Consider the following 12,871-nt stretch of genomic DNA (forward strand, 5'->3'; position numbering starts at 1 on the left):
ATCTGAGGTCAGTCAATGAGCCTGGCTGGATGTGTGTGTGTGTGTGTGTGTGTGTGTGTGTATGTCTGTCTGCCTGTCTGACTGCTGTAAAAGTTAACTTTAAGCAGTCTTCAGGCGGTCCAGCCGTGGCTTGGTCGGCTGGGCACTGGACTGCTGCGCAGGCGACACACACAGTAAATTCTGCAGTGCTCATTTAACACCTAGAGAGTTGATTTGACATCATTTGGACTGAAATGAACTCTTTAAGTGTTGAATTAACACTGCAACATTTACTGTGCAGGTTCGATTCCCAACATGGGTCATTTCCCGATCCTCCCCCATCTCTCTACCATTCATTTCCTGTCCCACTCTTCACAGACCTTGCATTAGTTCCACGCTGCTAAGGTTTGTTTCCTCAGGATTTTTTTTTGTGTGTAAATGTTCTCGGTCTATTGACTTGGGGTGTGTGTGTGTGTGTGGGGGGGGGGGTTTTGAAAGAGTCATGGTATGATATAATTGTGTGTATATGTGCATGTTTGGACGTAGGCTACATACATTTTGTGGTCCAGTCCTGCATGTTAAGTGTGTTTTTGTGTTTGTCTAATGTGTTGATATGTGTTCTCTGTGTAAACGCTTAGACTCTCTGTGCCCATACCAAATTTCTCTCTAGAAGAGACAATAAAGGCTCATCCTATCCTAGACCTGTCTAAATAAAGTAGACCACCACCTACCCACCCACACACACACACACACACACACACACACACACACACACACACACACACACACACACACACACACACACACACACACACACACACAAAGTCTACAGGCGCCTTGCATGTTGGATGTGGAATAACCTCTCATGAGAAGCACAGACATGCGGATGTCTCAATTTGTATATAACATTCTATGGGATGTCTCCTCCAAATGAGGAGGAGTGTAGGCCCATGAACAGTAGCAAAGTATATTCAAAGGTATACTTTGCAGAGTTGACCAACCACTGAACGAAAATTATTATATTTCGGAGAGAAAAATGTTTATTGCTGCCTTGGTTTTCTGCTTTTTTAGGTAGGCCTACCTTTTCAGGTTCTGTAACCTAATGTGACCAAAATAGGTTGGTCGGTGCAAATAGGGAGATGCATTGGGTGGGGTCCAGGGAAAGCAGAGGGGATGAGTATGGCATACAAGCCTCTCTGTCAACCTGGCACTATGTGGGGCACTGGCGCTCTGAGCAGCGCCTTGTTCTATGGCTGTTATTTTTGGCCAGGTGCGACGTGTGAAAGTGGCTAGGGCTGGCTGTGGTTTGTGAATTCCTGCTGATTGCTCTGTGTCGGTTTGAGGATTACCCCGGCAGTGCAATATGTGGCACGTCAGTCAACCCCCGGTGCCTAATATTAGTCCATGGCACTCTTTGGGGGTGGCATTTTCCTCTGCGCTCTGTTTACCTCTCGGGGACCGGCTTTGTTTACTGTAACCATCCAACTGTTTCAACAACTGCTCCCTGTCGTGGCACTGTTTACCCTCTCCCTCCTGAAATAAGATGCCCCTGCTCTGCTCCATACCGGCAGCGGCCTGTGAGTACAAACCTTTCAAAACCCTTTCAAAACCCAGGCTAAGTGGGGCCCCCGATTTAGCCCTTTGATGGGAGATTCTGGGAGGTAAAGGCTTCTTTTGGATATTTTTGGAGATGTGTGGTGTGATGTGGTGAGGTGTGGTGGGGATGCTTTAATGTGTTTGAGTGGTTCAGCTGCCTGTCTCTTAGTACCTATAGGCCTATCCTTTCCGAATATGGACACTAACTGTATGAATATGTTGGGCAGTTGATGAATAGGGAAAAAAACAGGGCAGGTTTGTTTTCCAATTACATCACAAAACTTGGATGAAATTGGATGAAACTCTGATCCCAATGGCTTTCTGTTTTCTGTCTTCCCGGTCTTTTGTTATGATGTAAAATGATATTACCAACCCATGCCTTTTGCTGCATGTCTGAATAGCCTTCTCCCAAACAGAGGTAATTTGCATCAGACCTGGGCAATTCCTTAGTCATGCTGTGGCACAGACAACAAGAGGAAAACCTGGGCTTGGGCTGGGAGGATATTACAAAAGTTTTGCTTACTGGGGCTTTGCGGTGTACGGTGTCTTGCCAATGCTTCAACTGAAACACTTCCAGGTGTTAAGTTACCTTGTGCATACTTGAAAAAATAATCATGATGACAAAATATTAGGTGTGTGTGTGTGTGTGTGTGTGTGTGTGTGTGTGTGTGTGTGTGTGTGTGTGTGTGTGTGTGTGTGTGTGTGTGTGTCTGTGTCTGTGTCTGTGTCTGTGTCTGTGTCTGTGTCTGTGTCTGTGTCTGTGTCTGTGTGTCTGTGTCTGTGTGTGTCTCTCTCTCTTTGTGTGTGTGTGTGTGTGTGTGTGTGTGTGTGTGTGTGTGTGTGTGTGTGTGTGTGTGTGTGTGTGTGTGTCTGTGTCTGTGTCTGTGTCTGTGTCTGTGTCTGTGTCTCTGTGTGTCTGTGTGTCTGTGTCTGTGTGTGTCTCTCTCTCTTTGTGTGTGTGTGTGTGTGTGTGTGTGTCCGTGTGTGTGTGTGTGTGTGTGTGTGTGTGTGTGTGTGTGTGTGTGTGTGTGTGTGTGTGTGTGTGTGTGTGTGTGTGTGTGTGTGTGTGTGTGTGTGTGTGTGTGTGTGGAGGGGAAGGTATTAAACTCAACTCTGTGCCATGTTTTTGTTTTGTGCAGTGATCCAATAGCAGATTCAGTTACACAAATACGTACATCTTATCAGTTAAGGTGACTGTCATTTTTTTCCTCTTGCTGCGCCAGAAAATTACTCTGTTTGAAAGTGTATCAATGTCTGGCTGATTAATTTAATTTACCCGTGGCTTGATACATGGATTATGTTTTTTATTATTTACTGACCGTATCAGCCATGTCTGGCAGGGATGTGTACCCTGTCTATAACTCCTTTTTGCTGTGCAGTTAGGCCAAGGTTTCGTGAGAACTATTTTTTTTCTGCAAAATATTCTCTTTTTGACTAAAGTAACTGGCAATTCACTAACTTGCTGATTGACTTTTCCCATTGGGTTGGTATTCTGGTATCTGTGAGCTCCCAGTCACCATGGAAACTGTGGTCAGATTATTTCTGACTAGCAAACTCATTTCAATAGAGAGCTACATTCACACTGTAACAACTTATCACACAATTGAGTTGAGTTCTATGACACAACGAATACATTTTTAAAAAAAAATCTGTCTCTCACCCTATTTGGAGAACCCTTATGAAGACAACATCCAAATAAACTAAAACTGTGTTAGCTTGAGCTCTCTTTTACGTTAACCACTAGGTGAGGATTTTTAAATGACATTTGTGTACAGCAGTAGTTGGGTATTACACAGATCAAGAGGGAAATACCTGAGGCACTGGTGCCTGTCTGTGCTCAGAAACCACGCATTGTCACAACAGGTACTGGAATAGAATAGCCTACATATAGAATGAAAAAAAAACATCTTCTATCTAGCCTGTTCATCAGGTCAGCTGCATCACCAAGAAACAAAAATAGCCAACTACAGGCAACTTATCATGCCCACCCCTGACCAACTGTAATTTCCTCTCCGTTTTCATCTATTTGGTCCATCACCTGTGCTCATTCTATCCTTTTTGTATTCAAACACGGACAGAAGTTTAAAAAAAAAAAAAAAATCTCACTTCAGAAGAAGTGGTTGGACTGCGTACCCCCGAGTACCATGCCCACTACCCCTCTGAAGGCACCGTGACCCGGGTTTGATTCCGGCTTATGGTAATTTATTGGTCCTATCATCTCTCTATCTCACTCACTTCCGGTTATCATCTCACATTGCCTTCTCTAATAAAGACATAGAACCAATACATCTAAAGTAAACCTACCTTTGCCAATACAGTATATTCTATTGACAGGTCTCTGAAGCAGCATCACTAATAACCAATGTCAGCTCACAAGTGACCAGGAAGTATTGCTCATCCTATCTGGCTACTTCATCAGCACCTGTACATCACTGCCTAATTTAGTTGCTGGTAATTTGGTTCAAAGGACTCGCACATGGGCAGTTTGGCAGCTATAGCCTACATTCCTGAAGGCCAGGCAGGGTGGCTTGTCTCTGTTCATGACAGTTGGAGACTTTAGGGAGGAATGTATATATGGGAAGTAGCAGTAGCAGACATTTGGGTTGTGAGTGACAAGTATTTTTTCCTCACAGACAGATCCCCATTAGTGCTTTGTGGGTGACAGTAGCCCAGGCCTACTTTTTGGCCAGCTTGTGTGTGTGTGGCCCAGCCGTGGCTCTAACGGCTGACCACTGGATTACTACACGGGCTACACGGGTTCAATTCCTGGCCCAGGTCATTTCCCGATCCTTCCCCATCTCTCTCATCCAGTCATTTCCTGTCTGCTCTCCACTGTCCTATCAAATAATAAAGGCACAAAAGCCCTGGGTGGATGGGTGGGTTGATTGTGTTTGTGTGGGTGGCAATGTCAGCAATTAAATGATTTAGACTGTTCTTGCTCAAGGCCTTGGTAGCCACAATAATGCTTTAAACACATGTTCCTTTCAGTTCATATGCATTGCAATAAAATAGCCACTTACAACATCAAACATCATCTATATTTTTATTCACTGTATTTCTAATTTCTATTATTCTATTAGGCTAGGCCTATTATTTTATGATTTAGGCCTATTATTTAATGAGATCAGACTGGGCCAAATAGGCAAAACTAAAGTTTTCTGATTCTGAAACAAACGAAACTGACTTATTCAACGCAGAATGGCCCAGGCTATTAAATTTTATCAAATGGATTAACCTTCAATTACTCTTTTAACAACACAGCAAGTAATCGTTAGGACCACATAATAGAGCCATGATAAACATAGTGGTTAATGTGTAAGGAAAAAATCCCGATGAGAGACTGGAAAGTTTCATTCGATTTCATTTGGCCGCGTGTTATCGCGAGACTTTTTGAACAGCCTTTCAGACCAGAGAAGGAACGTAAACCAGCTGCAGATACACCAACGGGGTGGGACCGAAACGGGGCTGGATTGTGTGAAAACTGAAGAAAGTACACCATTTGGTCCGCAAAGGATTTGTTGAGACTGCGGGGTATATTATGCACGAAGGCACTTTACTTCGTATATTAAAAGGTAAGGAGCACATTACCCTGCTATCTGGGTTGGCTATGTAACGTTACTGGATCCACGGCAGGCATTTGTCTGCTGACGTTAGTTAGAGTGGTTTGGTTAGCCAGGTCGTGTTATCTACGCTAAGCTAACTCATTATTTCTCTGTTCTGTTTGCCAGGGTCTTGCTTTCTTGTGTGGTCAGTCATTCTAGCCATTGAAGTGGCATTTTTGTTGTTGCTGTTATGTCTATAATAGCCATCAACTATTTGCCTCAGCTCATAATGGCATAATGGTTTGAAATAAAAATGCTGTTTCTTTTATTGACTTTTTCAATATAACATCCACCACAGATGTGAAGAAAGGTTGTTTTTGCAGATTATGGCAAACGTTTTGGATACATGTGTGATAGGGGAGTTTGCAACGCTGTTGTCAGATGTGTATTTAGCTGGCTGGCTAGCTTTGTAACCTAGGTTTGATAATTCATACAGTGCAATCTCTCTCGCGGATATGTGTGCTAATAACAACAATTGGTTAAATTTGAATTGGCCGTCATTGATTTCTTTACCAACCATGGTAAACTTATAGAGCGTTAACAAGTTGCCTTACCAAAGACAAACCGAAACGAGCTAAGCCTGAAAGGTCCCTATTACTCAACATTTCCTTCTTGGGGCGGTTCACGTATCAATAACATTTACTGTATTTGGATGTGTATTATCTTGTCCACGTGTTGTAAGGTGAATTTTTATTCACACACGAACAGATTGGCGATACGACTTGGACGACATGTTTGATTTAATCAGTAGCCTGCTGCTGCTGTTGTAGTCGACAGAGGTTGTAGCACAGATTCTGTAAGAGAGACTATAAGGGCTCTGGTTGTAGTCTAGCTCTAGTACGTTAACAGCACCATCTGTTTATGGTATCGGTTAACTCCTGTCTGGGTTGTTAAAATTACGCTTTATCAGTGGGAAAGCTCGGTGCACTGCAGGGTTGACGGACTTTTTGGTTGGGGGGTTTGAAATGGTCACTTTGGGAATGGTGTTCAGTTGTTGTCGGTTATTTCAGCGTTGTGAAAGGCTTCCTTCACGTTAAAAATGCTTATGTGCTTTGATTTTGACCGTGTTGTTTCGCCAGTACTTCTGTTCAGATTTGCTCTGCTTCTTAACGGCAAACTAGGTATGTGTTCACATTAGTTCAAGTGAGTGTTGTGCATTGCAGACTCAGAGTGATGTGATGTAGTTCTTGTGTAAAAGCCCAAAAGCTCTCGCGCTAGGTTCACCAGTGGAGGATTCCCACGCGTGTGTCTGGGCAAAGCTTCCAGAGGTGTAGGACAAGTCACCGCGCCAGTGTTCCACCGAAACTGACTTTCCTGGCTTTGACTAAATTGCTGACTGCTGACAAAACGGTGGAATGTTTTTGAGGAAGTGCAGTGTGTTGATTTTAGTTGGCAGTGGAAATTGCCTGTGGGGTTCTTGGAGACTAGTGAAGAGTTATGAGAAATGACAAAAGTTTGTGCCTGTCTTGTGCCCGTCTTAACGTTTTGTCACCCCTGGGCATCTGTAGGTATTAGACGTGGGAAAGGACAGACCTTCGAAGCAACTCAGTTGTGTTAATTGTAATGCAATGCCAGAGGGCTCTAAATCGCACTCTGATGAAGTGTTGTTGTATGTAAATATACACATTAAATTCGTTTCGTTTGCAAATGCTCCTCACAGCCCTCTGGTCTTGTTTTAGGTCACGTCAGTGGATGAACAACCCCACCGGGCAAAACGGTATCTTATATTTGCTGAACGGCGACATACTGTATATAGAGGCAAATTAATGCATGCAATCTGGCAATGGAAAGAACGTGGCTAATCCCCCCACCTATGACCAGTTTGTTTGACAGATTGACAAATCCTAACGAATGAACCACTGACAGACTCTGGGATTAGGCTGTGAGTTTACTTGCATAAGGGTCAAAGACGAGACGTGCATTTTTTTTGTTCCGCACTCATTTAACTATCAAAAAAGTAAATTAATGAATTTTGAATGTTATGCTGATAAACAGCATAGTCTGGTGTCTCATTTCAGTAACATTTAATGAAAAATAATTGTGAATGTATGTGTTAAATAATCTCATAAAGTGCAAAAACGTCATTCAGTGTAATGGTCCGAACTTAAAAATCACCAATACATCCTTGAATAATTATGCAAAATGACGAACAAAATTCTTTTTTCACTCTCTGGGCATAATTCTAGAAGTGTTCTTGTTATTGTATCAAAAGCACGTTTCATTACCATTTTGTTTTGATATTCAAATCATCTGGGGACTTTTGTCCGGATTTTCAATTCCTTAGATATCATTCAGTGTAATAAGATCAACATGGTGCTTTTTAATCATAATAAGAAGTGATAGTCACACACAATATGTGACATCATCAAAAGGAACCCTAGGGACCCCTTAAGTGATGATGCAAAGGGAGAATCTTGTTCTTCAATAGTCAAAAATTCTGTATTTTTATCTTGTGGTAACAGCGTCCACAAAAACAGATGTCATTCAGTGAAATGTCAAAAAACACTTTTATACTCACATATTCATCCAAACAAGCATATTTTCTAAATAGACATAGTAAACATTGTGGGTCAAAGTCATCGTCTCATGTAGGTGACTAACTGTGTGCTTGTGAAAAGGTAAAGATAAGGTGAAAAGTATTTGGTCGTCCTTCAGTGTAAGAGATGTCATTCAGTGACATGCAGTGTAAGGGCCATTTCATTCAGTGTAATCAGTTCATGGTTGTATATTAAGAATCAAAACGGCAATATAAGTTGCAATATTACTCTAAGATACAATAATATGATGATACTACTTGAAATTATGACTTTTATTGTTATTTCCATTATAACCTTGTTATTGCCATGTATCTATATTACTGGGTAGATTCTGGGATTTTGGAAGTTGTACATGAATTATCAGAACACCCTAAGTCACAATCCCCGAAATATGCAGGTTAACAGACAAAACATTCTTTTTTTTGTTTTAGGCCTAAGTAGTAGCCTACCTCTAAGCTTGTGATCTTGGAAGTTCTTCAAAAGACATTTTAATGCCCCAATATTAAGTAAAATACCAATTATTTGACAACATCTATTTCTGTTGTCGCTCATTCAGGACGTTGAGTACTGTAGTATGATGGTAACAATATGATAGCAATGAAAAGTAGCTGTTTATATAGCCTTTTTTGCCAAGGCATCATTCAGTGTAATAGTTGTGGTCATTCAGTGAAATGCACATTTTTATGTGAAAATAAAGTCAAATTCTTACGAAACTTATTTGTTTAGCACAACAAATGCGGGGGCATACAACAAATGAATAATTGTGCATTTTAAACTGATTTTCTCTTCAGTGGAAAAACTTCTTAAAGCCAAATGGGTGAAATGCACTCGGTGAAAGACTACAAACACTGCAAAAACTATTTGCAAATGCCTTTCACTAGAAATTTTAGGTTTGATGAAGACCTTAAATATAGGCCTTTAATATGGTATGTAGCTTATTTCAGTTTTTTAACGTCATCTATATGTTTTTGGTATTATTAACAGTTTAACACCGTATTACACTGAATGACATTTTATGGGTGAAAATGGGGTAAAATGCATGTTCCTTACTATTTTCTGAACAGAAAATAATAAACTTAATCACTCTACACTCCAATGTACCCAAAAAAGTTGAAGAACGGTGTCAGGGAACAGTTTTATTTTTTGGAGTCCTGAAAACCCTGTTTCGTCTTTGACCCATAAGCATATTTCATATCAGCTCTAGGTGTCTGTATGTCTGTCTGGACTGGACTGGTCTCTCTGTCTGAGCTTTGCAGGCTTTGACTCCTTTACTCCCTAATCCAGTCCAGAAGCCCTCCATTGTACAGTACATGAATGAGTCTCCTCTCACTGGCACACATGGTCATCATGCCAATGTCTAGCCCCAGCCCTCCACTCTGCTGTTGGCAGCGTAGTCACAGAGGGTTCGGGTGAGTGAGCTGGGCTTGGCTACTCATGCCAACACCCATGCCCTGTGATCTGTGTGTGGAGCGCATCCGGATGTGGTGATCGCTGGGCCATGCTGGACCTCCACCCTCTGTCATCAGCTATCCATCTCATATGGTGTCTGGCCCGATCCCCTCTTCCTTTTGGGCAGGAGGTGAAGTCCTTGCCTTGAACGTTAGAACATGGAACATCAGAACACATGATGGAACGTTAAGACACAGAAGATTGTGCTCAGAATGATTTGAAACGTTCTGTCTTGTTATTTGTGTGAATGCCAGGGAGGTGATGTGAGGTTAACTGGTCTGATGTTAGCTTTAGGTTTGCTCTGTAAAGAGTATAATGTGACACTCGCCTCAATTACATGGGACATTTAATTCCGAATGAACTTAATTTAATTCCTAACAAAACTTAAGTCATCATATAAACATCATATAAACTCAATTCGGAATGAAATGAAAGTGCAATGTCATCATGAAAATGTAGCCAGTGTGTAATGTAAAAAATTTTTTGGTGCTGCTGCTCTGTGTTGTGAATATTTGGGTCATCACTATTGTTGTGCTCCTATGTTTGGAAATACAAAGCAAGTACTCTTTGCTAAAAGCATTAAGATTAGTCTGTGTTGTGCTTTAGGATTGACAGGCTTTTCTCATCAAAGGATATCAAAGCGACGTCAACACATGGGGGTTTGCTGATCCAAATCCTCGGTTGTTAACTAGTCTAAACATAATATCCAACGGCACCTATGGAATTTGAACAATGACTCAAACCATTCACACTGCCCATATAACGACTTAACTGATTTCAGTTAAGCTTTTAGCTCCACCATGCTTGACAGGATTCTGAACAACATGCGTGCATACGAAAAATGCTTGCCTGTCAACAAGACTGGAATTGCCTTTCATTCAGTTAAGCCTTAAGCCTTACGTAACACATTGCTTCCTTTTGGTCTGAAAGACTGAAAGAGCCCATCAACTAGCACACTAAACCCCATCGTGTAGGCTATTATTTTCATTTTTGTGCCTCTGACACGTGTCCTTAAATGACATTCCTGAAAACAAGACCGTGCCTAGCCCCTGTAAACAGGCATGTGGAGGATGGGAGTGCCAAAAGGAGACTTTTATTTTGCCATCACCATTTGATATGTTTTAGCAAAGATTTATCCATTTGTAAGTTGAATGGGGTAAATGTTGACCCTGTGGCTGTGAGGGTCTGTGACTATGCATCCATTGAAAATCAATCCACTTATATCTTCCAGAAAAAGCAGTAGGTGTGCGAGTGAGTACACTGTGTGTTTAGTGCATGCCTCTGCCTTGGATAGGTGACCCTGGGCCCATGTGAGGGAGGGCCCACGATGTGAGGTTGCTGTTGTCCTCTGCAGAATAAACACAGCTGCAGGGCCTGTGCTGTGCTGTGCCTGGGCCACGTCAGGGCGTCCTTGATCCCAGCTCCTCTCCTCTCCTTGGCCCTTCCCACCCAAGTTGGGTTGTTTTCACTCCAGAGCCAGAGATGGGGCATTTGTTACTTTCTATCAATCTGTCGCCCAGGGATTTCTGTTGGAGGATGGGAAAGGGGCATTTCTTTTTTAATTTGGGGATTAGATAAAATACTAAGGCTCATGACAAAGTATTGACTACAGCCATATATGGGAAACAATTTTTTTGGGGGGAAATTCTTTGGTCTAGTCTGCTCGACCAAATCAACAAACTTGATAAAAAATTACGTTGTTAAATGATATCATTTGGGGATTTTTCTGTGGCTGCATTGAAAGCAATGGATGAGTGGCTGGCTGCTCTTGTGCAATTCCAGGAACGCCCTCTCGACTGATTAATGCAGAAACTGTCAAACCACACACATCTACTTAGTAGTTCACAACTTCACAGAACAGGAAGGTGCAGTTTGTCTGTCTAGAAATTAGGGCTGCACAATTAATCGAAAAATAATCAAAATCGTGATAAAATAGTGAAATCGAACTCATGATTTTAATTGTGATTTAATCTTGGCAATAGTGACCTACTTTTGAGAGCGTCCTTGAAGCCAGAACATACTGACAGGCTGGTGTTTCTGGACAGAAATCTGTCTACTTAAGTTTCATGCTATTGCCTTTACATAGTTTTTACAATTCATTTTATTTTGCTCATCCCGTATGTAATTCATTCTTGGTTATATTTCATCTTGTTATAATTTTCAAAAAAATCAGCAAAAATCAATAATCGTGATTAATAATCATGATTATGATTTTGACCAAAATAATCGTGATTATGATTTTTTCCATAATCGTGCAGCCCTACTAGAAATCTTTTTTCTCAGAACCAATACCTCTGTTGTGCACTGTGTCATATTTTGACTTTCACATTTTTATCAAAGCGCCCACAGATGTCTTGCAGCCACGACACGGCATGCTCTAAACATCAACGTCAAGGGCGATGTGTTGGCTTGGCCGTGTGTTGTGGAATTCAAGGTGGGTGGGAGACCGTGTGTGTGTGTGTGTGTGTGTGTGTGTGTGTGTGTGTGTGTGTGTGTGTGTGTGTGTGTGTGTGTGTGTGTGTGTGTGTGTGTGTGTGTGTGTGTGTGTGTGTGTGTGTGTGTGTGTGTGTGTGTGTGTGTGTTTGTGTTCTGCCTTGAGAACAGTTCTGCTGTAGTTCTTTGCTATAGGTTAGAAACACAAAATTCAGACGGGTATTAATGACGCTAGTGCCACTAGCCTTGCCCTCTGTAGTAAAAGTGTGTTATCATAAGTGCTTTGGTCTGACAAGACTCACATTAATTCTCTCGTGCCCACATTTTTGGGACTGTCCTCTGTGGAGCAATGCAAGGGTCATGAGGATGATGTATGCATGTGTTTATTTTTCTGCCTGTGCTATTTTAGCCTTCCCCAGCAATAGCTTCACGTTCCTCATGTTCCTTTGGGAGGTGGCTCTGGTAATAGTTCCTGCGCCTGCTCTCACAGCGGCCTTGTGTGACCGTGCAATGACACAAACTTTTATTTTTGAAACAGCCAAAAATGTTTTTAGGCCTTCTCTGGTATTCAAAGACGCCTTTTTTGGTTTATGTTGTGTGGATGTTATTGTTAGGTTAGCACTCTTGATCAACAAGCACCTTTTTAATGTTTTAATAGGCCCTGTTGGTGTTTTTTCAAGTCCTCAGCATTGTCAGTGTTGTTTATGACATCATCAAGGAGCAAGAATCACTTGGAAGGCGTCTGTGACGTCTTTCCCTACAGTAAACAAGCTTGGGTGGGCAACATACGCCTGAATTATTGTGCGTTGATGGCATGCTCACTTGTTATGTGTAATCAATCTGCCACTGATCTCTGATTACCTGGAAGAGCGGGTTCTTTGAAGGGGGCGGGGACGGGAGTTCCATAAAGTCATTTAGGCGTTAAAATACTCTGTCGTCTTGCCCATCCATGGAGATAGACCCAGTGTTTTGCAGCCAGGCAAAGCCAATTTTCAACTCCTTGCCCACTGCTGCTCCCTTTTTCCTTTCATGGCCTCCTCCAAGGCGTGATGTTTGCAAATAGTACTTGAATGGCGGGAGGGGTGTGCGCCCATACAAAGTGTGATGGACTTTCATCAGAGGTCAGAGGAAACGCGTTGAGCTTCAGGCTGTTGAAATTCCAGGCAATGTCAGAAATGGGGTTATCTCTCATGGCATGAAAAAGGAAATGCTTTGAATTAAGTTTTAATTTCAAAGTTCCCGAGAAGGGTATCAACAGAGTGGTAGCTTCACTGC

General features: G+C 42.0%; 1 protein-coding gene across 1 annotated transcript in view; it reads left to right on the forward strand.

Moving 5' to 3' along the window:
* Positions 1-4,996: 4,996 nt before the first annotated feature.
* The window catches only part of LOC134449558 (E3 ubiquitin-protein ligase RNF19A-like), a 60,401-nt gene continuing 52,526 nt past the window's right edge, over positions 4,997-12,871 (forward strand). The window contains exon 1 of the mRNA XM_063199565.1: positions 4,997-5,147. The gene's annotated coding sequence lies outside the window, so the exon portion shown is untranslated. The remainder of the gene's footprint in view (positions 5,148-12,871) is intronic.

This window comes from Engraulis encrasicolus, chromosome 5 (genome assembly GCF_034702125.1).
Source record: "Engraulis encrasicolus isolate BLACKSEA-1 chromosome 5, IST_EnEncr_1.0, whole genome shotgun sequence".
Classification (NCBI taxonomy): Eukaryota; Metazoa; Chordata; class Actinopteri; order Clupeiformes; family Engraulidae; genus Engraulis; species Engraulis encrasicolus.